Consider the following 21,678-nt stretch of genomic DNA (forward strand, 5'->3'; position numbering starts at 1 on the left):
GAGATCCCTATAAACACAGAAGTTTAGAGGAGGAAAATCATGAGTCAAAATGATACATTAATCACAGGCCAAAATCTCTCCCTCCTGTGGCCCCAAACAGCCAAAAATGATAGACACTACAAAGGGTGGGATAATATAGACAATTTAAGGAATGTGTAGATTTGTAAGAAGCTATAATCTGAGAACAATTCAATAAAGTGATACCTTAGGTTCCATACACAGGTTTATAATCAAGAGATGGAAGCCTAGAACAGGCGTCAGCAAAATGTGGTCTGCAGGCTAAATTCAGACTATTTTTGTAAATAATATTTGACCCGAACGAAACCACACTCATTCATTTACATATTGCCTGTGGTTGTTTCTATGCTACTACGATAGAGCTGAGTAGTTGCTACAGAGAACTGTGTGGCCTTAAAAGCCTAAAATATTAACTCCCTGGCCCTTGACCTTTATAGAATGAATTTGCTGACCCCTGAAATAGAACAATGCTATAAAGCTTTGAAAAATTAGCACTGACTCACTAAGTAAAAGCTGATTACAATGGAGAAAGAGGACTTAGTGGCAACCCAATTTAGAATCACCCGCTGAATCGCTCCTCCCATTTTTTCTCAGTAATCTTTCCTTCGTTGTCATGCTCTCCTCTGATGCCTCAGACAATAACAGCCACCCCAGCAATTGGGATTCCAGGCAATATTCTGTAATCTCACTGATCCTTAGCACTCCCCAAATCCACATGTCTGGATGTTTTAAAACAGAGATGAGAATCCTTTTCTTTCAAAGATATTAGTACAACTTTAATTAAATTTTACATAATTTAATAAGTAATCATGTGTTACTTGTTCCTCTTTTTCACTAAACGGTAATCAAGGAACTTGTCTATTGCCCATGACTATATCCCTCTTGCCTCAATACTTGATAAATGAGTGAGTGAGTTAATGGAATACAGCAATGTGAACTATCTTATGGGCAATCACTGCTGCTCAGGATAGCACTAAGACTTGACATTTGCATAGCACTCCTCTTCCCAACATTCAAGCATCGAACATCGTCCTCTTATAAATCTTCTCAAGACCAGAGAACAAGGAAGGTGACAAAGAGACAAGTTTAAACATGTATTATGATAGTGAATTAACCTCTAGACATTTTCCAACTCATCTGTTTTCAAATACATCCTCTTATTGTTTATTTCCTAAAAGATACTGTGTCCAGCCAAAAAAAAAAAAAAAAATCATGGAATGTGATTTATTTGGTAAATGTGATTTATTTCTTCTGAACGTTCAACACCTCTAAGGTTTTCTAGTTTGACATAAAAGACTTAAGTGCCCCCCAACATAAGCCTCTGTAAAAAAGAGAAGGTGGGAACAATAGTTAAAAAGCTCACCCAAGAAACTGATGCATTCTCATGACCAAGTATTACTGCTCAGCAAAGCCTCTGGTCTCTCCCACTGCTCTGCCAGCTCCCACTGCCCTAGAGCCTGCCCATTCTGTGCCACGTTCACCACTTTGTGAAGCTAAGAGGAGCAAAACCAGGATCAATGTGTAAAAGATATGAAGAAAAAATTTAGATTGAGTAAAACAGAACTTTGTAGAGTAATTAATGATCCAAAATGAAGGGAGAGGTATAATAAGGCTGTGGGCCCCTGTCACCGGAGGTATCAAAAAGGAAGCTAGAGGATCTTTGAGAGAGATCTTATATAAAGAGAGAATTTATTTTTCCTTGGCTAGCAGAATAAACTAGTTGACGTTCAAGTTCCCATTCAAGTCCTACAAATCTTGGAATTGTGTTAACAACAGACTTAAATTTTTTTAAAGTTATACAAGTATATATGGCTCATTTATTACTAAGAAAAAAACATATATATATACACATACAAAATATTAAAGTTTAAGTAAGTCTCTGGGTCATGTAATAATGAATGGTTTATGTATTTTTTTAATTAACCTTTTAAAGTTTCCTCAATGAAAAAAAATAACTTCCGAAAAAAAAAAAAAAGAAAAAAAGTTTAAAAAATAATAAAAAAAACAAAAGAAACAACCGTAAAAGGTAAGCAAATTAATCCAAGAAAAACCCCCAAAAGCAAAAAGGCAAGTAAAGGTTAACTCCACAGAAGAGGCAACAAAGCATGTATGACATTAAAAAATTAGCAATCAATAGAGCAGAGACTCAGCTTTCCAGCTGGCCTTGCCTTCTCTCTGATCTAAAGCTCCCATTAACATCCTTGCAAGTGACACAGGGAACACTCACCTGCTCAGCACCACAGTTTCAGGGAGCCATAGAAGCACAAGAGGAGCCCAGGGGTGTTGGGGGCCAGCTAGCACATGGGGGTTCATGCTGGGCAGTCTAACTGGCAGAATGAAGAGTGCTAAGGTGACCCAGGATCTGGTGAGGGTACGTCTGGCCTTCTAAAGTCACAGGGGAAAGCCAAGAAATGAGTCTCTTGGGTGAGCCTTTTAAACTATTGTTCTCACCTCTTTTCTACAGAGACTTGTGTTGGGGGCTTAAGCCTTTTATGTCAAACCGGAAAACCTTAGAGGTGCTGAAGTTCAGAAGATATAAACTATGCTTTTGGTTTTTTTTGTTTTGTTTTGTTTTGTTTTGTTTTGCTTGGCTAGACACAGTATATTTAGGTTGATATCGTAGAAGAAAAATTTGGGGTTGCTGACTGGCATAGGCACTGGCCAATCAGAATGGAGGGGCTAGAGCACATTGGAAGGCCCTGGGCAGCAAGTACTTGACAGTGAGTGAAGAAATGTTTTAATGTTTAACAAACCGAAAAACCAAAACGGAACCGCTGGCCGAAAAACAAAAAAGGGGTAAAAAATTTGTGTTATTCACTAGTAGAACCTAATTCTCCTGCTTCCGCCTTGTGCCCTTCTTCAAGGTCTATTGCATCTCCTGGCTCTAGAAATTACTGGGAATTTCATCTTTTCCTGAAAAATATCCCTAGTGGTAGAGTCTTCTGAGTCAAAGAAGACACAGCCTGAAGTAACAGGCAAGGGAAGGTTTATACCCAAAAGATCATCACCAAGAATCTTTCAAATAAGGAAAACATGTTGTATTCTTTATTGCCTGTGAAATGTAAGAGAAAGGAGAAATGGGGGACTTTGAGCTGTGTCCTTGTGAACCTGATTGCCACTTCCATGTTCTCATTTCAAAATATAAGAGTCCTAGAAATAGAAACAGAACCAATCGATTACATAATTCCATTAATTAGTCTGAGCTGAACCTGGTCTGAATACAGACTTCATGATGAGCTCTGAGTCTCCTATTAGACCATAAAGCAGCAAAATAAATCCCTAGAAAGGCATCTGTAAAGGAGTTAAGTAAATTATCATTTCCTTTTAAAGTAGGAGCTAACAAAACAAAGAAAAGTTTCATTTGATTCTGCCCCCACTCCTCAATCAAGTCATACCAAGGACCACAAGGAAAATTTCAATTTTTCTTCTTGAGTATTTGATAATATTACAACATCCCATTTTTCTTTTAGGTTCTTTCGATATTCTTAGTTTGAGGGGTTAGCGCACACCCAAAACAGAAACTCAATCACAGATTTTAGATAGTAAGAGGGAAAAAAATAAAACTATGGGCTAAAATATAAAAAGCATTATGGAATTCAAATGTCCAGTCCCTAGCCTCCCCTTAGGAGTTTAGGGAAGCTTACTAAATGTAAACAAACCATTCCTACCACTGCCCCGATCTTGTTTCCAACCAGACAACTGGCCAATGCTTGGAATGAGGGTGTAGAGAGACGTGATATGTGAGAACTTGGCAGAAATTCAAGGAAGAAACTGACCACTGATCAGGTCATTGACTTCTCAGCTCCTGGTAGGAAACATAACTATCAAAGTCGGATCTGTAGGAAGCAGAAATGATTGGGTAAATGGAGCTAACATAACTAATGACCATCATTTTCCCATTCATGGGAATGGCCCAGCTTCTACAAATGGAGCTGCCATCCTAGAAGAAAAGGACACAGAGGCTGAATCTAATAGTTCTAGCTTCTGAGATATCATTTGCCCTTTCCATCCTGAAACAGCTGCTTCGACTAAGAGAAGGCTTTCAAAATCAAAATGCCATACATAGTCATGGGCATGATTCTTCATTCAATCAAGAGTTTAATTACGTTGTTCCTGGAAAGAAAGCAATGCTATCACAGAACAGTCAAACCATACATCTCAAGCTTAGAACAATTCAAGGCCTAAAACTTTTAGAAGGTGGACGAGTCCATGAAAAATACTTCTAAATGCATTATTTATAGGAAGTTCAGCTTTGATTCATTAAAAAGAAAATTCAATGCCTTCTTGTTTTACTCCTCGATATTCATCATCTTCACAGGTCAAGTCAGTGGTACGACAGAAGGTGAGATATGATTTCTCCTCCTCTCCAATATTTCTGCCACAAACCAGAGACAAAATTCGGTTAACCTGATGTTTCCCATAGACTTTACCATAATAAAAAGCCTCAAGACTGCTTGAAATGTAGAGATCCAAGTTCCAATTGAAAGCACATTTCTCAAGCAGCGGGTGATCCATCATTCAAAGTTACTGCATTTATAATGCCCTAAGATGACATTTGCACTCATCTAATCCATTAAAATGCTGGACTAGCAATGGTATCTTAGTGAACCAAAAAGGAACAGTGGTTTGAATCAGGACAATATGTTGAAGTTCAAGTTAATGAAGATTTCTTTTTAACATCTCTCATCTTGTTCCTCATCACCTCTTCACTCTCAAATAATATTTAGATTTGATGTTTTCAGTTTAATTCTGATCCGCCCCTTGGATGCTAATTCCAACGAAACAAAGTTAAGTTGCCACAAAAGAGGTCAATTAACTCCTATGTGTTGATGAAAGAAATCTCTGTTATATGAAAATCTATTTGATAAAAATCGGAGAGAGAAAAAAAGGCTTAATGGTACCATGGTCATGAGAGGAAATAAGGATGAAACTAGCAATGCCTTTGTTTTCCTGCCTGCAGAGAGCTCAGAGAATCTTAGCCTTCATACACTGTCTTCCTGTGAAGTCATCATAGGACAAAAAGCCAACCTACATTTATTTCCACCTACATTCCAAAGGAAGAGCATCAATCATCTCTTTGGTGTTTTCTGCACTATTACATCATCATTATCATAATCAAGCACTAATGGAGGGATTAAGATACAGAAAAAAATATCCTTGGTCTTTTTCTTCACTCAGCTAATGGTTTCATTGGAGAGAGTCTATATGCATTAGCAAAATCACACCGAGCTATACATGATTAGTAACAACTATTGGAATAGGAAGCATAATTCTTCAAACTACTGCAGACTTGAGTGCTTTGGGCCTTGAGAGGTATAGGTGACGAACGTGTGGAGTGACCTCAATGAAGAGGATGGATGTGAGCCAGCCCCAGGACAGCCATTCTGATCTTGACACGGTTTCAGGAGCACAACGTTCAGTCCTTTAGAGCATATTTGAAAGTCATGTGAAAGAGCTGTGATGACAGAGGCTATTTCTCTGACAAATTGCTAACTCATGAGTAATCCCATCTCTTGGAATATAATAGGGGTTGGAGCAGGAAGCATGCTAGAACTAGAATGGTACTTCTCAAACTATGAAGTGCATACACATCATGAAGGGGTCTTGTAAAAATGAAGATTCCATATCAGCTGATCTGGGATGAAGCCTGAGTCTCTGCATTTCTAACAAGTACTCACGTGATGCCGATTTGTCTATTCTGCAGGCCACACTTTGAGAAGCAAGGAATTAGCAAGTGTTTCCCAACCTTTTTGGCTCCAGGGACTGGTGCTCCTATGAGAATACCTGATGATCTGAGGTGGAGCTGAGGCAGTGATGCTAGTGCTGGGGAGCGGCTGCAAATACAGATGAAGCTTCACTCGCCTGACACTCATCTCCTACTGTGCAGCCCGGTTCCTAACGGGCCATGAACTGGTGCCAGTCTGCGGACCAGGGGCTGAGGACCCCTGTATTACAGGAGAGTTAGGCATTTTTGAGGCCTTGGAGCTAACATTCTCCCTCCTTGTAGAAGGAGGAAGATAGGCATGGCTGGCACTTATTTATCTTGGAAGGTCCATGTGCTTTGTGATCATTTTCATCTAGTACGGTCCTCTAAATGATAAAGTAAATGTTTGAGTGCTTTGTTCTGTTTCGTTTTGTTGTTTTTGTTTTAAGATTTATCTATTTATTTATTTGGTAAAAAGAAAACAGAACTCAATATTTTAATGGGATGCAAAAATAAGCCTAACTTTTCCCAAGTTTCACAGTAATTGTATGGCAGGTAGAAAAAGAAACAAAAAAAAGACTGAGCAAAACCAATGAACAGTGGTTTACCCCAGAGGCATGGAATATGGGGACGTTTCCTTCTCCAACTCATACATTTCCATAATATTGTATTTGAATTTTCACAATAAGCATATATATCTTTTTAGGAAGAAATTATAATAACGTTAAGTATAGAAATATACATAAGACTTTGAGAAGTCTCAGTTTTCATCTCTACATGGCTATAAGCTCTATCAACCCAGTAACATCACTTTGTACTGTGGTGACCCTATATGGGACAAATCAGGAGACTGTGTATACTCTTCAAAATTTGTAAGAATAGGACAGAATTAATCGGGTTTAATCTTTAAAGTTCTAGGATTATTTTCACTATGTATTTCATAGATGAATCCACTAACACATATGTAATCATGAGTAAAAACAGTATATTCTTATCAGCAACCTTAAACTGGTGCTTTCCTTTTTAGCAGCTGCAAAATAATAAAAGGCTTTAGAAACTGAACATTCACATCCAATTTTCACCTTGGCTTAGTTAAGCAAAATCATCGTTCTCTGAATAAAGGCTTTCAATGTTTTTTAAACAAGTTTCCTTGCTGATACAGCTCTTTTAATAAAATCATACAATGGTCCCTGATTTTTTTTAAAAAATGATGCACCATCTCTTTAACAGAAAATTAGATTATTGATTAATTGATTATATGCTGCTCACAAATGCCAACTTAAGCACAAGTAAGGAGACGCTATTGAATGTTCATAACTCAAAGGCTGCAAGACCACGCTACGTGGTTGCATTATTGCCGTCTTCTATTTTAATGAAGACATAGCACAGCACTTTGTTGGCCTAATTTACACGATATATCAGAACTATATGAAATTCCCTTACGCTACAAATGGAAGAGAAATTATAACACACATGTGACTTATAGAGCTTAGCCTAGTTGCTAAGGTAGGGACTCGGTATTCCGAAGCTGTAGCTGAAATGTTTGTCTTTTACAAGGTGGCAGTGGATTTCAGAGGAAATTAAAGTGCATGAAACTGTCATAATTGTTAGTGAAAACTGTGACATTTGAAAACGATTAACAGAAAACCGAGTTTTTATTTAGGGACTCAATAATCTAGAGGTGTCTAAATAATAAATGGCTCATATGAAAACTCACTTGTTTGTGGAGGAAAAGTGAATGTTACAAAAATAACAATAATATATAATACTAATAATAGCTACTGTCTATCTAGGAATTATAGCACGTATACAAGAAGGTGTGTTTTAAAGCCAGGTTTTGAATCATAGGTCTGCAATTTGCCAGCACAAGGCTGTGGGAAAATTGGCTAACTTCTTGGTTTCTCACTTTTGCCACCTGTAAAAGGGCATAATATTAGTTCCTCCCTTATTTTTTTTACTGTGAGGAGTAAATAACTTACTATGGAAACACACAGCAGGTAGAACTGAGCGTGGCTGCACGTGACAGAACCCCGTGATAGTGGTTTAAAACTAAAACAGAGGTTTAATCCCTCACACTAACAAGCAGTTCAGAAGGCAGCGTCCCAAGACGGTAGGTGATGCTGCTCAAGGAAGTCGTCCTGGACTCGTTTCTTCCCATTTCCTTCTCATTGTCCTTAACACAGATGGAATGCAGAATGGCTGCTCCCACTTTAGGCCTCACTTCTGCTGCCCAGACAGAAAGAAGGAGGCGACAAGGACGAGGGGAGGGGTACTTAGTCAGGAGAGCAAACTGTCTCCAAAATCCCAAAGAGCCTCTTGATTCCCTGCTGTTTGTCAGAACTATGTCACATGGCCACTCCTAGATACAAAGGCGTCTGGGAAATAGAGTTCTTTAGCTGGCATATTGCTGCTTATGGGAAATAACCCCCTATTAAATAAGAAAATAGTGGGTAATAACGATTTCATATGCAATATCTGCCATATTATTTTAAACCACACAGTCTCATAAAATTGATCATTATTATTCTGCTTTTCTATACTTTATAAATGCCTCAGCGTCAATGAGACTAACCATGGTATATGAGTTGAAAAATGTAGAAATCTTTTTGCAATAGCTCATTAATATAGGGGAAATTTAAATACTAATGAAAGAAGTTCCACTGGTGACTTAGAGACAGAAAGGCTAAATCTACAGGGAAACAGGACATTATTAAACGAAGTCCATACTTTATTTAGATTTCTTTAGTTTTTGCCTAAAGTCCTTTCTAAGTTCCAGGATCGCACAGGATAACATATTACATTCTGTCATCATGTCTCCATAGGCTGCTCTTGGCACTGACAATTTCTCAGACGATCCTTATTTTTGATGATCTTGATACTTTTGAGGAGTACTGGTCAGGTATTTTGTAGACTGTTCCTCAGCTGGGTTTTGTCTGCTGTTTTTTTTTTTTTCTCATGATTATACTTAAGTTTGAGAAGTGAAGATCACAGAGATGAAGTGCCAAGCATCCCATCATACCAGGGTTACTTGCTATGGACATGATTTATCATTGCTGATGTTGCCCTTGATCATTGGGCTGAGGTGGTGTTTATCGTGCTTCTCCCCTATAAAGTCAACACCCCTCCCCGCCTCCCCCCGTAAACTGTACTCTTGGCAGGAAGTCACTAGGCCCAGCCCACAGTGAAAAGAGTGGGAATTATACTCGACCTCCTTGAGGGTAGGTTATCTATATAAATGATTTGGAATTCTTCCGCATAAGAGATTTGTCTACTCTCTCCCATTAATTTACTCAATCATGTATTTATAATAGTATGGACTCCTGGAGATTCTATATTTTGAGTTATAATCTGAAATTACTTGATTTATTGTGTTGCTCAAACTGTTCCAGCTTTGGCCGTTGAGAGCTTTCAGTCAGCTCCTGTGATGCTTTGGTATACTCCATCATTATGGGTTTTTCATTTTTTAAAAGAACTTTCTTACTTTCTGGCACTGTAAGATGCTCCAGGCTTATCTTATATATTTCCAGCCTAAATCCTAGAATCAGCATCAGCCATTCTTTCAAGGGACTCTTGTTCTTTTTATTGGAGAATTCTATTAGAAATTAAGATTTGGGTGCTAGATGTCTTTTTTTTTTTTTTTTTAAGAGCATGTACTTTTGGTCAACAAAAAAGTAAATTGCCCTTGCTTTTTTTCTCTCTCTTGCTTTTGGAAGGTGTCAAGTACATATTAGAGAGTAAATGAATTAAAAGGCAGAAGATTTAGGATTTTCTTACAGGACTAGTACCTTCAGTATGATCTCAAACAAATAAGAGACCACCAATCTTTATAACCACATTCACAAAACATGTGAGACAAGTCAGCTATCCTACCCCGCTTTGTTAGAGGTATTAGAATATGAATTTAGATAATGCATGTGAAAGCCATTAGAAAATAAAGTATCAGACAAACATAAAGCAACATCATCATTATCATCATGTATTAATTACTAATTATTGTAACCGTATATGACTATTTGGGGAGAAAGAACAAAGAAAAAGTTATTTAAGCTGAAAATTCTGGGCTGGGATACCTGCCCTTTGGCTCTAAAATGCACAGAAAACCTTTTAAGGGTGAGCTAACACCCTTTTATGCATTAGTAATAAAGGATTTGGGCATCCTGAATCAAAGTTTTTTATACCTTTTGAAGCTATGCTGAAAGGAAAAAGATGGAAACAGTAATTTCCAGCACAGCCTTCCTCCAGCAGTCCAGGGGCCGAAATCTACTTTCTCAGCTACTAGATCTCAGAGTTTGAAATGTGTGATGGCATCTGTCTTTTCCTGAGCAATGTGTCCTTCTGAGACCTCCTTCAAATTATTAGGAAATGCCTTGTAGGCAAAATCTCTTCTTCTGAAAATTACATTATTTATGCTGCCAAAGTTACTTCGCAGGTGACCTTGTCACTTCTCTCTCCCTTTCTTTTTCCTGGGCTATCAAAAATCTGCTTAGGAAGAGGCTGGTGAGCAAAGGAACCACTGCCGGCGATAAGAACTGGCGCTGTGGCGAGTGAGTGGCTGACTGTAAGAAATGAAGTGTTTGCCATCCATCCTCTTGTCCTCCGGAGCCAGCGCACGTAAACAACAGTGTCCACATAGGAATATGCTCTCTTCCCCTCCAAACACCTTGCCCACCGGACTCAGTCCTTCTTCAGGTGTGAAGCCTCTCTGACAGGGTTTCTCTCTTCCTCTCCTCTATCGGCATTCCTCACTCGTTTGATTCTCTTTTTAAAATTTATTGGGGGGTAACATTGGTTAATAAAATTGTATAGGTTTCAAATGTACAATTCAATAATACATCCTATGTACATTGCATTGCGTGCTCACCACCAAAGGTAAATTTCCTTCCGTCACCATGTATTTGACCCTCTTCACTCTTTCCTACCTCCCTTCCTCCTGCTTTCCCTCTGGTAACTGTAAACTGTTGTCTATGTCTATGAGTTTTTGTTTGGCCATTTGTTGCTTTCAGTTTTATATCCCACATATGAGTGAAATCATATGGTTCTCAATTTTTTCTATCTGATTTATTTTGCTTAGCATGATTATCTCGCGATCCATCCATGCTGTCGCAAATGGCAGTATTTCATCTTATGGCTGAACAATATTCCGTTGTATAATGTACCACATCTTCTTTATCCAATCGTCTTTCAAAGGACAATGTTTTTTTTGTTTGTTTTGTTTTGTTTTACATATCTTGGCCACCACAAATAATGCTGTAATGAACATCGGGGTGCATATATCTTTATAGAGAAATGTTTTCAAATTTGGTGGGTAGATACACAGAAGAGGGATTGCTGGGTCATATGGTGATTCTATTCTTAATTTTGCAGGGAATCTCCCTACTGTTTTCTGTAGTGGCTATGCCAATTTGTTTGTTAATATATTGTCTTGTGACTCTGCTTGTCTTTTGTTCTTTTTAGTATTTAAACTAGGTCTTATTTCCCCAAGCATTTTGTTAACTCTGTAAGAACAGTGGCAGTATGTTATATGTTTTCACATCCACAGGAATCAACAAATATGATAAACCAAGCATAATCTCATAAAACAGCTGTTGCATGAATGAATAAAAATAGAAATAGTTTAGTGCTCCCTATATGCCAAGGACTGTGATAGTCCTTTAGTGTCATACATATTTTTAAATTAACCATTCAGCGATGGTTTTCCCAATTTTAGGGATGAGGACCCTGCATCATAACGAGGGTCACAGAGTTCAATCTTCATAGAGCCAAGATTTAATTCCATGTGTGCAAATATGTTTCATGGCACTCATTTCTCAGGCTTGTGATGTGAGGGCTTAGTTAACTTCTCAGTTAACTTTCCTGTTTCATCATCAGTACAATGAGAAGGTCATCTCAAACAACTGCCAAGTTCTTTCCCGCTTGACTGATATGTTAAAATACATGAAGTGTTGACCTTTTCATTCTAGGTGCCTTTGTTATCTCCATTGTCTTATCTTGGCTTCCACTGACTTCTGCAAAAATAACCAGTCCTCAGGAATGGTTCTCCTTAAAAAACAAACAAACAAACAAACAAACAAACAAACGAAGAAAAACACAGTCTATCCCTGGGTTGATTATATAGGGAATAATTATTCACCTATTTTATCTTGTTCCATGTTCACACATGTGAGCTGACAGCTACCCCACATGTATTAGGAACAGGGCTTAAAGAGATAGCAAATTCTATAAACTTCACACATTCGGATTTTACTTTATGCACGATCTCCTTGATTTTGAATTCGATTTTTGAATGCTGGAATATTGGTATGTAAAGAAAAAAATCCAGAAAAAAGAGAGGGGAAGGAAAAGAGAGTAGAATAAACTTCTCTGCAGTTAAAAGTTGACTACTCTGAAATTTAACATATCCTTAACTAAACTTCATATGGCTTGTACATAAGAGCAACTTCAGATTCTGTGCAAATGTGAATAATCATTATAAGGAAATCAATTATTTAATGGTATCTACTACAAATTAATATGCATCTAGCACTACTAGGCACAATAAAACACAAAAGTATTAAACATGACTTTTCCAATATACATTATCCTGCCATCCCCCAAAGACATCCTGATAATTGAAAATGAGCTGTTTCTAACAGTGTTTTTGGCCAAGCAATTGGCTAAAAAATAAATAAATAAACCTTCAGTTTTGGACATCAAGCTTGACTTTAGCACAGGGGTACAGGTAAAGAATCTATGACTGCGATGTCATGGCCAAGGTACAACTTGTTTCTAAATCTCCAAATGAGCACCCATTTTTTTGGACTGTTGGAACAGTCCCCTCTTAATAGGTCTTGATGCCACCCCCTAATTATTCCTCCATCTGACAGCATGCTGTCTAAAATACTGCTGAAAACATTTTCCCCACTCCCACCCCCACTACAGGTCCCTAGTTTAGGGTGATCGACCATTCCAATGTACCTGGGGCAGTCCTACTGGTAACACTGGAAGTCCTGCTTCCTGGGAAGCATCTCAGTTGCAGGCAGACAGGATCAGCTGGTCCCCCTATAAATGCTGCAACAACGAGGACCAGAGCAACGAGGATGCTCTCTCGTACTCCTGTTTCTTTTTGTATGCCCCACTCTCTCTGCCTGTGACTCTGTTCTCCCTCTCTTCCTTTAATTCTTTCTTGAAGATGGATTAAATTACCTTTCCTAAGCTATAGGGAGTAAAATGCATTTTTTTTTTTTTTTCCTGAGAGGTAGTTTTGCCTTTCTATAAATAGAATTTTACTCTAGGGGGGAAAAATACAGCAGTCTTACATAACCTTTCACAAAAGCCCTACTCATTTTCTCCTGGGACCAGAAAAGGGCCTACAGTCCATAAACTAAGCAGAAACATCTCTCACGAAGAGGAACACTAGTGATTTTCATTCAGGTTGGTCCAATCTGCGCAGCTGAGCACCCAAGTGCTCTACTTGTAGAGTCCAATTTGGAGCCTGCCGGTTAAAACTCCTCTCTCTGCTGCAAGGTGCAGAGCAAAAGCTTCAAAACCTCGCAGTAAGCTGTGTGTCTTTAAAGATTTACTCTTCTTCAAAAATCTCAGTTGCGCCCCTTCTCCCCCGCCACAGAGGCCCAGGCAAATGAGCACTTGGTCTGTTTCATGCCCTGAAGACCACTCCTAACCAAATAGCAAGGTTCGGCACTGGTTTGCCTGGCCTCCTGCCAGGGCTTCTCTCTGAGCGAGTGTGTGCTGGGAGCGTCACACCTGAGAGGCAGAAGAGGGAGCGTAGAGAAGGACCCGGGCCCCAAGTGCCTGTCTTTTTCTCTGGGTTTGAGTACTTTTAGGGAGGAAACAAGGTGAAGGGAGGGGATAATATGGAATAAAAACCCAGAGACCCTTTTAAAACGTGAGCATCGATGAGAAAAGAGAAAAGATAGATGGAACACCCAAAGAGCATTTTTTGGAGGTTTTTCAAGGGCTTTAAATCTCAAGGAAAATGAAACATATTATGCCCTCCAAGAAAAATACTAAACCAGAAACCAGGAGACTCTTTGATGTTGGCATAGTTTGTCATTACAAGACCAGCTCTTGAAAACAAAGCACTCCAAAGACAAGGCTTCAAGCTAAGACTAGACTAGTACAGAAGAAGCATTTTCCCATTGACTAGATTTTTACAAAGAAAGAGAAATAAGGGTCACTTCCCTCCGTGGGCTTTCAGTCTCCTAAGGCCGTGTTTCTCAGCCCCCTGGGATTCTAATTCAGCATGCCTGGGTGTGACCTGAGTCTGCGTTTCTAATGAGCTCCCAATTGATGCAACTCTGTGGATCCATGGACCTCGCTTTGAATAGCAAGGACCTAGGACACAGTTTCTCAAACTTGGCCACATGTTGGAATCACCTGTGGAGGTTTAAAAATGATTGTGCTGGGCCACATCTCAGAGATTCTAAATTAATTTGTATGAGGTAGGGCTAAGCACTGATACAGAATCAAGGTGACAGCCCTTCCTCCAGAGAGAAGACCCTTGGGGCAAACTGAACCTGGCACTACACATTAACCAAGCGAGTACCTGCTTCCAGGCGTTCATGCTGAGCGGATGCTAATATTGGGGGTGTGGAGAACATGGACGTGGTTAACCAAATAAGAGTTAATGGGGGAGATGAATTTGAATGAGGAATCCCCAGGATTTGTGTTACACAGTGCCAAGTCTGATCAGGATTACACTGTGTCAGGTCTAACTTAGCTGAACCTGTTAGCCTCTAAATCCAGCAAAGGCGTGGACCATGGCCAACTAAACTAAGCATGTGCTTGATTTCAAAATTGCTGTCGGAATCTGACTGACTGACTTTATTTCTCAGTCTTTAAAATCTTCAACTACAACAATGAAATTGAGGAGAATTCTACAGAGACCTGCCTGTGCCTGTGAGATTTTCTATTTGTAAAGACCATCCCAGTATAAATCTAGCTTATATTAAGATAATACAAAAAATAGCTAGTATTTATGAAACACTTATTAGATGTCAGGCATCAGAATAGATATTTTATCTATCTGCAATTTAGAGGTGGAAAGAGAGGTTATTTTGTCTCCATTATATAGATGGGTAAATTGAAGTCAAGCTGGAAGGCTTCTCTTCCCAAGCTGTGTCATCTATCTCATGATGACCAAAGACCAAAGGACCACACGGTCAACTCCTGTGCAACTTGCAGGGGTAAAGGAAACTCAGTGCTCCTAAATGGGCTTAAATCTAAGGGAATGCACACACATTTTTAAGAAACGGTAATGGTGAAAAAATATATAGGAAAGAAGCATATTGAGCAAACAATCTGAACAAAATTTTTTTTTAAAAACCTTAGGTTCATTTTTCCTTTTTAATTCACCAAGAGTAGTCAGGCACACATTTCAAAGGAGGTCACATGAAAAAGAAATGTCTCCATGCCAAACCTAGGAAAGATGAAGTACTATTTTCTCTGCTCAGTGATAGCTTTCAAAGCAGCCTGGTACACGTGCTTATTAACAATCATTTGCATTTGTCTAGCTCTTTATACTTTTCAAAGTCCCTTTGCCTTGGTTACATTAGTTATGTCCACACAATCCCATGAGGTATTTCTAGGCATATAGGATAGATGGGTTCATAAATTCCCAGCAAAGATGGCCTATATAATTTGCTTAAATTTTTAAATGATTGTGCTGAGATTAGAAAGGTCTTTGCCATGAACTCATTTCAATTAATTCAACCACTATTTACAGTAGTCCCCCCTTATCCACAGGGGATCTGTTCCACGACTCCCAGTGGATACGTAAAACTGTGGATAGCATCTATCGACCTTATAGATACTATGTTTTTTTTTCCTATACATACACACCTTCGCACTTAAAGGGAGCACTTTAAGCCTTCTCTTCGGCAGTACTCTTGTGTTTGGGGGCTATTAAGTGAAATAATGGTTACTTGAACACAAGGGCTGTGATGCTAGGACAGTCAATCTGACAACTGAGAGGACTATTAATCGACTAGGGTGGGGGGTGGGCAGTGTATACAGTCATACTCATTTTATTGCACCCCATTTTACTGCACTTCACAGATGTTGCATGACTTAAAAACTGAAGGCAAGACCTTCCACCAGCAAAAAGATTCTGACTTGCTTTATTGAGAAACTCGCTTTATTGTGGAGGTTATGGAACTGACCCCACAGTATCTCTGAGGTATGTCTGTACAGTGTGAAGACACCAGACAAAGGGATGATTCACAGTCTGGGTGGGATGGAGCAGGACAGGATGAGATTTCATCACGATACTCAAAACAGTACGTAATTTTAAATTTATGAATTATTTCTGGAATTTGCCATTTAATACTTTTGGACCACACTTGACAGCAGGTAATTGAAACCACAGAAAGCAAAACTGCAGATAAGCGGTGATGGCTGTACTGAGAACAAATAGCTACGGTCTTCGAAAGAGGATTCTAAGGTCTTCTCTGGCCTCAGCTGAGCTTTTATTATGCTTAATTCTCTGGCCCCTGGATATATTGATTCTCTTTGAATTCACTATACTTCCTCCCACCCCAGGGCCTTTGCACCCTCTTTTCTTAACTAGTATTCTTTTCTTGACCCTCTTTAAATTAATTCATTCTTCAAGTGCCAACCACAACTTCCTTAAGAAAGCCTTCTTTTATCTGCTGAGTTATTCTTCTATAATATTTTCTTGTCTTTAAAGCTTTATCTCATTTTAAAATTGTGGATTTACTAACGTACATACATATTGATTAGCATTTCCATCCCACTAGGCTCAAAGCTCCATCACCACCTTAGGACACACTCCATAAATAAAAGAAGAAAGGATCATGGTAGATAGTCTGGGGATGCATTTATAGCAACATCCGCACATCTGCCAGGAAAAATATTGATATCTGCATTCTTACCATACCCGTAGCTTGGTTTAAATATGACTGACAACTCTTTACGTTCCTTTCTTTTGGTTTTTGTTTTGTTTTGTTTGGGCCAATCTAAGGATACAAGGATGAATAAATTGACTCTCTCAGCTCATCTGGTTAACATTAATATATTAATGATATAATACATAAACATTGTAGCTGATATTTTTCAGAGTGTGCCCCACTTTGTTTGCGCTTATTTTTATTAATGAGTACTTTGTTCTGTCTTGTATCCTCTTTAACTGTGTCTGTGTCTGTCACCTTGATTTGATGATAAACCCTTGGAGGACAGAAACACATTTAGGCCTTTTATTTAATTATTTATAACCTATAGCAAATGCTCAGTAACTATTATCTTGAATCAAAATTTTGATCTTATTTGATCCTTATAACACCTCAATGATTTTGTTAGGCATTAAAAGTCCTACCTGAAAAATGAGAACACAAATTTTAAGAGAGACAAAATGAGTACCCCTGAATGACTGTACAATAAGTCAAAGACTATGCTAAACCTATATTTTCTAATATAGGACTTGGAACATCTTATTTAGAAGAGGCGCATTTAATCTGGGGCCCTTGATTACCAGAAAGATATAAACAAACTAGAGGGAGATCAGGTAGGAAAAACAAACATGATTAAGCTTCTGGAGAAGTATGAGGAAAGAGTAAATGAACTAAATATTTATAGCCTGGTTAAGTAAAGACTAAGCGGGGAGGCAAGAATGATTCATGGCTAGAATTATCCAACTTCAGCACAGACAAGCAGAGTATCACTGAGTAGGGAAAATGGGAACCAAGAGCTGAGTGACAAGGAGCAATGGGAAGAACATTTAGAACAGGACCATCTATGATGAATTGTAAAGTAAATTTTAACAGTAAGAACTGATATGCTGCTGAACAAACCATCCCTGGAGATGTCTCAGACCAAAGAGAGAAAATAACTAGAAATTGTCCTGCAGGGAACAGCTCTGCCCAGATATTAGACATGAAAGGGAAAGCTTTGCAGATTTTCTCTCTAATTTATATTCTTCTGGGATCCCATGAGGCTGAGAAAAGATGTGGGAACAATGGATTGAGGATTCCAGGTGCCAGGGGTTTGCGTAGACGTCTCAGGCTTGGCTCACATCTCTAATGAGTTGACATAGGGGCAACACACTAGAAAAGCCACTGCTAGCATATCCGATGCTTTACTTCATCCAGGGCCCTCCATTAGCCTGTCCCATAGGAATAGGTGACAATTGTGAACCCAAACAAAAACTGGGAGGTGTGCATAGGCATATGTGCAAGTATGGTTATTTGTTTAAAACTCACAGTCACATGTATAACCATGATCCTGAACTTACATATTTTGCCATATTGGAAACATAATCAAGGTTAAATGGTCAGATTAAGATATTTAACACAGATGTGGCACCTATCTATATAACTCTGTGATTGAGTCATCTTTTAATTCTGTCATATTCAGAGGATTTATAATGTTCCTCAAATTAAGCAACCCACTTCCCTGTAAGAAATATGCTTCATAGACATAATAAATATGATAATGCAGAATACTGACAAGGTAAAGGTTTCTCTAGGTATTCAGTAATCTTACAGTGACTGAGGATCTCTTTTCCAGTTTAAAATAAATGTACCTTCTGGAAAGGTGTTTAAGGAAAATCTGGGCTAAAAATAAGCATAATACCATATAAGGCAATAACTTTCTAAAAGTTAGGCCACTGATAACATCTATGCCTGAAAGCAAAATGTTGCTTAGTAGGAAAAACCAAATAACTTCTGAAAATATCGCTGCCTCAAAGCAAATGGCTGCTTAGTTGGAGAAACAGAATTGCAGAATTATCTTGCTGAAATCACAAACATCCAATAAACTTACGGGGAAAAAATGTTCAACTTATTAGCAATCAAAGAAAGGCAAATTAAAACCCATGAGATGCTAGTTCATATCCATCACGAGAGCAAATTAAACATATGACAATTCCAAGTACTGGTGGAGACATAGAACAAAGGGGACTTTCCTATGTTCCTGGCAGAAATTTCTATAGACGCAACTTGTCATTGGCTCCTAAAGATATTCTTTCTATTCCTCAGCAAGTTCACTCTTAGATATGCACCCTAGACATGGTGGTAAATTTGTTCTGGGGGATATGTTCGAGAATGTTCATAGCAGCATCACTGGCAATAGCAAAAATTGAGTTCCCAAAAGTCCATTTATGGATTGGATAAAGAATAATTAAGTGATATCATGGAATATTACACAGCAGAGAAAGTAACTGAAATTCAACAATATGCATCCTCATAGATAAATCTCAAATATTTGTCCAGAAAGTATGCAAATTAGAGAATAGACACATTTTATAATGGTCGAGAACAGGCAAGGCAAAATAATATGTTAAAAATATGTTAATATGTATGTGGTTAAAACTGTAAAGAAGGCAAGGGATTAATACAAAATTAAGAAAATTGCTAGTAGGTATAGGGATATTCGTGTCATTATCATTATTGTGATCATCAATGTTATTATTATTAATTATACCAAACACTATATGTATAGTACAGTTCACAATTTAAATAAATCATATTATGTCAAAATTAGTAATATAACTAGAGGTTATCTAGTCCACATCCTCATTTAACAAGGAAAAAAAATGTTGCATAAAGAAAATTGCAAAGAAGTATCAGCTTTCAGAAATACTACAGCCCCATTAGTTAAAACCAATTAGTTGGTTTTTGTTTTGTTTTGTTTTGTTTTTTCCTCTAGTGAGGGATTCGGGTCCTGATTTAGAATCTCCTCTTTTACTTTAGACATAATCTCAACAGAACCCAATCCTCTATTTCTTAGCAAATCAAAGGCAGAAAAGAGAAGGACTGCTGTGAAGAACTCTTATTAGAGGAAGAAGTTGGAGCTGGAGACAAGAAAGAAGATAAATGCATGTTATAAATAAGATAATAGAAATCTTAAGAAAACAAAATCGGCAGCCCATGGCCATGTGATAGAAAAATATACAGCCCTGTATGATACAGTATCTTTAGAAATTATCCCTATAATATCAGAGTATAATAACCGAGCCACAGCAATGCCTTGGATCTATTAAAAACAGGTTAAATTATGTTTACCATACTTAAAAGGCAGCTAAGTAAATGGATAAATGTTTTTAAAGCTACAGAAAAATTAGTAAAATCTAAAAATGTTTAATAAGAAATTCAGTTATCAAGAAAACTGATGAGTAAATAATATTTATATTAATCATTTGACTCCTTAATTTTTCTTATAAAAATGTAAAAGCAGACTTAAGGGCATTTTCTTTCTTTCTTTTTTTTTTTTTTTTTAAGGCAAGGCTGCCGTTGGTTGACCTCACAGATTACAAGACCTTGTCAGTTTATAATCCCTTATTTTTTAATTTTTTATGTCTACGGTACCTGGTCTTCCTAAGTGGTCTCCCATGCAAGTACTAACCAGGCTCCACCCTGCTTAGCTTCCGAGATTAGACAGGATCGGTCTTGTTCAGGGTAGCATGGCTGTAGACTTTAATGGCATTTTCAATACCAGAATAATGTTGGTGTTGATAAGCCCTGCCATCAGGTCATAATACTGCATTAATAAGTTGGTATTTTCATTATATCACATCATAAAGATTCAATTAATTCAATGAAACATTTTTGTCCTAGATAGTCTCAAGAGTAGACTTCGGGCAAGAAACAATCTTTAAAAGATGAGCAAAGTACAAGGGAGAAATCCCCAAATTGTAATACATCCCCCTGATAAGTCCCATCAAAATAATCACAAGGGGTATAAAGGGCCTTCTTCCTGCGAAACTGTGAAATAACTGAGCAAGCAAGAAGTCACAGAATTCAAATGTGTAAAATTAAGCCAAAGTATATCACAAAAGTAAGAAGTTGGTTACAGGCACCGGAATCATGAAATTTAACAGAAAAGAGAACTTTCCCACCCGAGTCATATCATAACAATAGACTTTAAAAACATGATCAATAAATATGGAAAATTTGTGTTTTCTGGTCAAACTTTCCTCCCAAGTAATGAAAGCCATGGCTAATACGGTTGTTTGGAACTATTTATAAAAAGCAGCATATACTAGTATTAACACTGGCTAAGGACCATAAATAGTGACAAAGAAAAAATAGTGCATCATACACGTTATTATATATTTCAAAACCATACCACTGGACAGCGTTCGGGCATTTCTACACAGCCAAGGAAAACATACTTACTTAATCATTGAGTTATAGAGGTCTGGTTTTTAAATCTCAGGCTAAAATTTGTGAAAGAACTTTAGAGCACTATAGTTATTTTGATGATCAGTCAGCCAACTGTCCATCTGTGTGTTAGGACAGTGCCAAACCAGAGAAATGTAAGATAAGGAATCAACACTCTCATGTGGGAGGAAGCAAACGTGTGGTACTAAATTGTGCTGTAATTTACCTGAGTGCTGCAATTATAAAAGTGTCTAATAATTTGCATTTTATTTTTGCTGTTACCCACTTGGCATACACAACACGTAATTTTATCGCGCACATTTTTTTTTTAATTAGCCTATAGGAAAAATAAGCTGGATTGTTTGTCCTTTCTTATTGACAAGTTCAACAGCTCCTTTACTTGAAGTCTTGTTTTGAAGGAAAATATCTTAAATGCTTTGGGTCAGTACCATGCTACTGATATCATAATATCATTTGATCTCTGAAAAGTTGTAACTTTGAAGGAAATTAAAGTTCTAGTATTCCAACTTGGTAACACTCTCCTGAAAAAACAGAATACCTAGGCTGACATGATGTACTATATTCTAATGCTCACTCTTATCTCTTCTTACTGCTTGTGAGTTCTAAACCTTCCATAACACTAGTGGAGAGGCCACCACTAGTTAGAGTCACCTGTGATAAGAGTACTACTAAGCTGTCTGTAGAACACAGCTTAACTCCCCACTAAAAGAAACACTCATGAAAATTTAAAAATGTTTTTTAAGGCAAATCCCCATGACCTCGCAAAGTATAATACAGCATGTTAGACACAATGCCTGTGGATCGGGTTCACAGTGAGAAAGA

General features: G+C 37.9%; 1 pseudogene; it reads right to left on the reverse strand.

The window, feature by feature from the left end:
• Nucleotides 1-20,028: 20,028 nt before the first annotated feature.
• LOC111741585 lies at nucleotides 20,029-20,147 on the reverse strand (annotated as a pseudogene).
• Between the last annotated feature and the right edge of the window lie 1,531 nt (nucleotides 20,148-21,678).

The sequence above is a fragment of the Pteropus vampyrus genome, unplaced genomic scaffold (genome assembly GCF_000151845.1).
Source record: "Pteropus vampyrus isolate Shadow unplaced genomic scaffold, Pvam_2.0 Scaffold3, whole genome shotgun sequence".
Classification (NCBI taxonomy): Eukaryota; Metazoa; Chordata; class Mammalia; order Chiroptera; family Pteropodidae; genus Pteropus; species Pteropus vampyrus.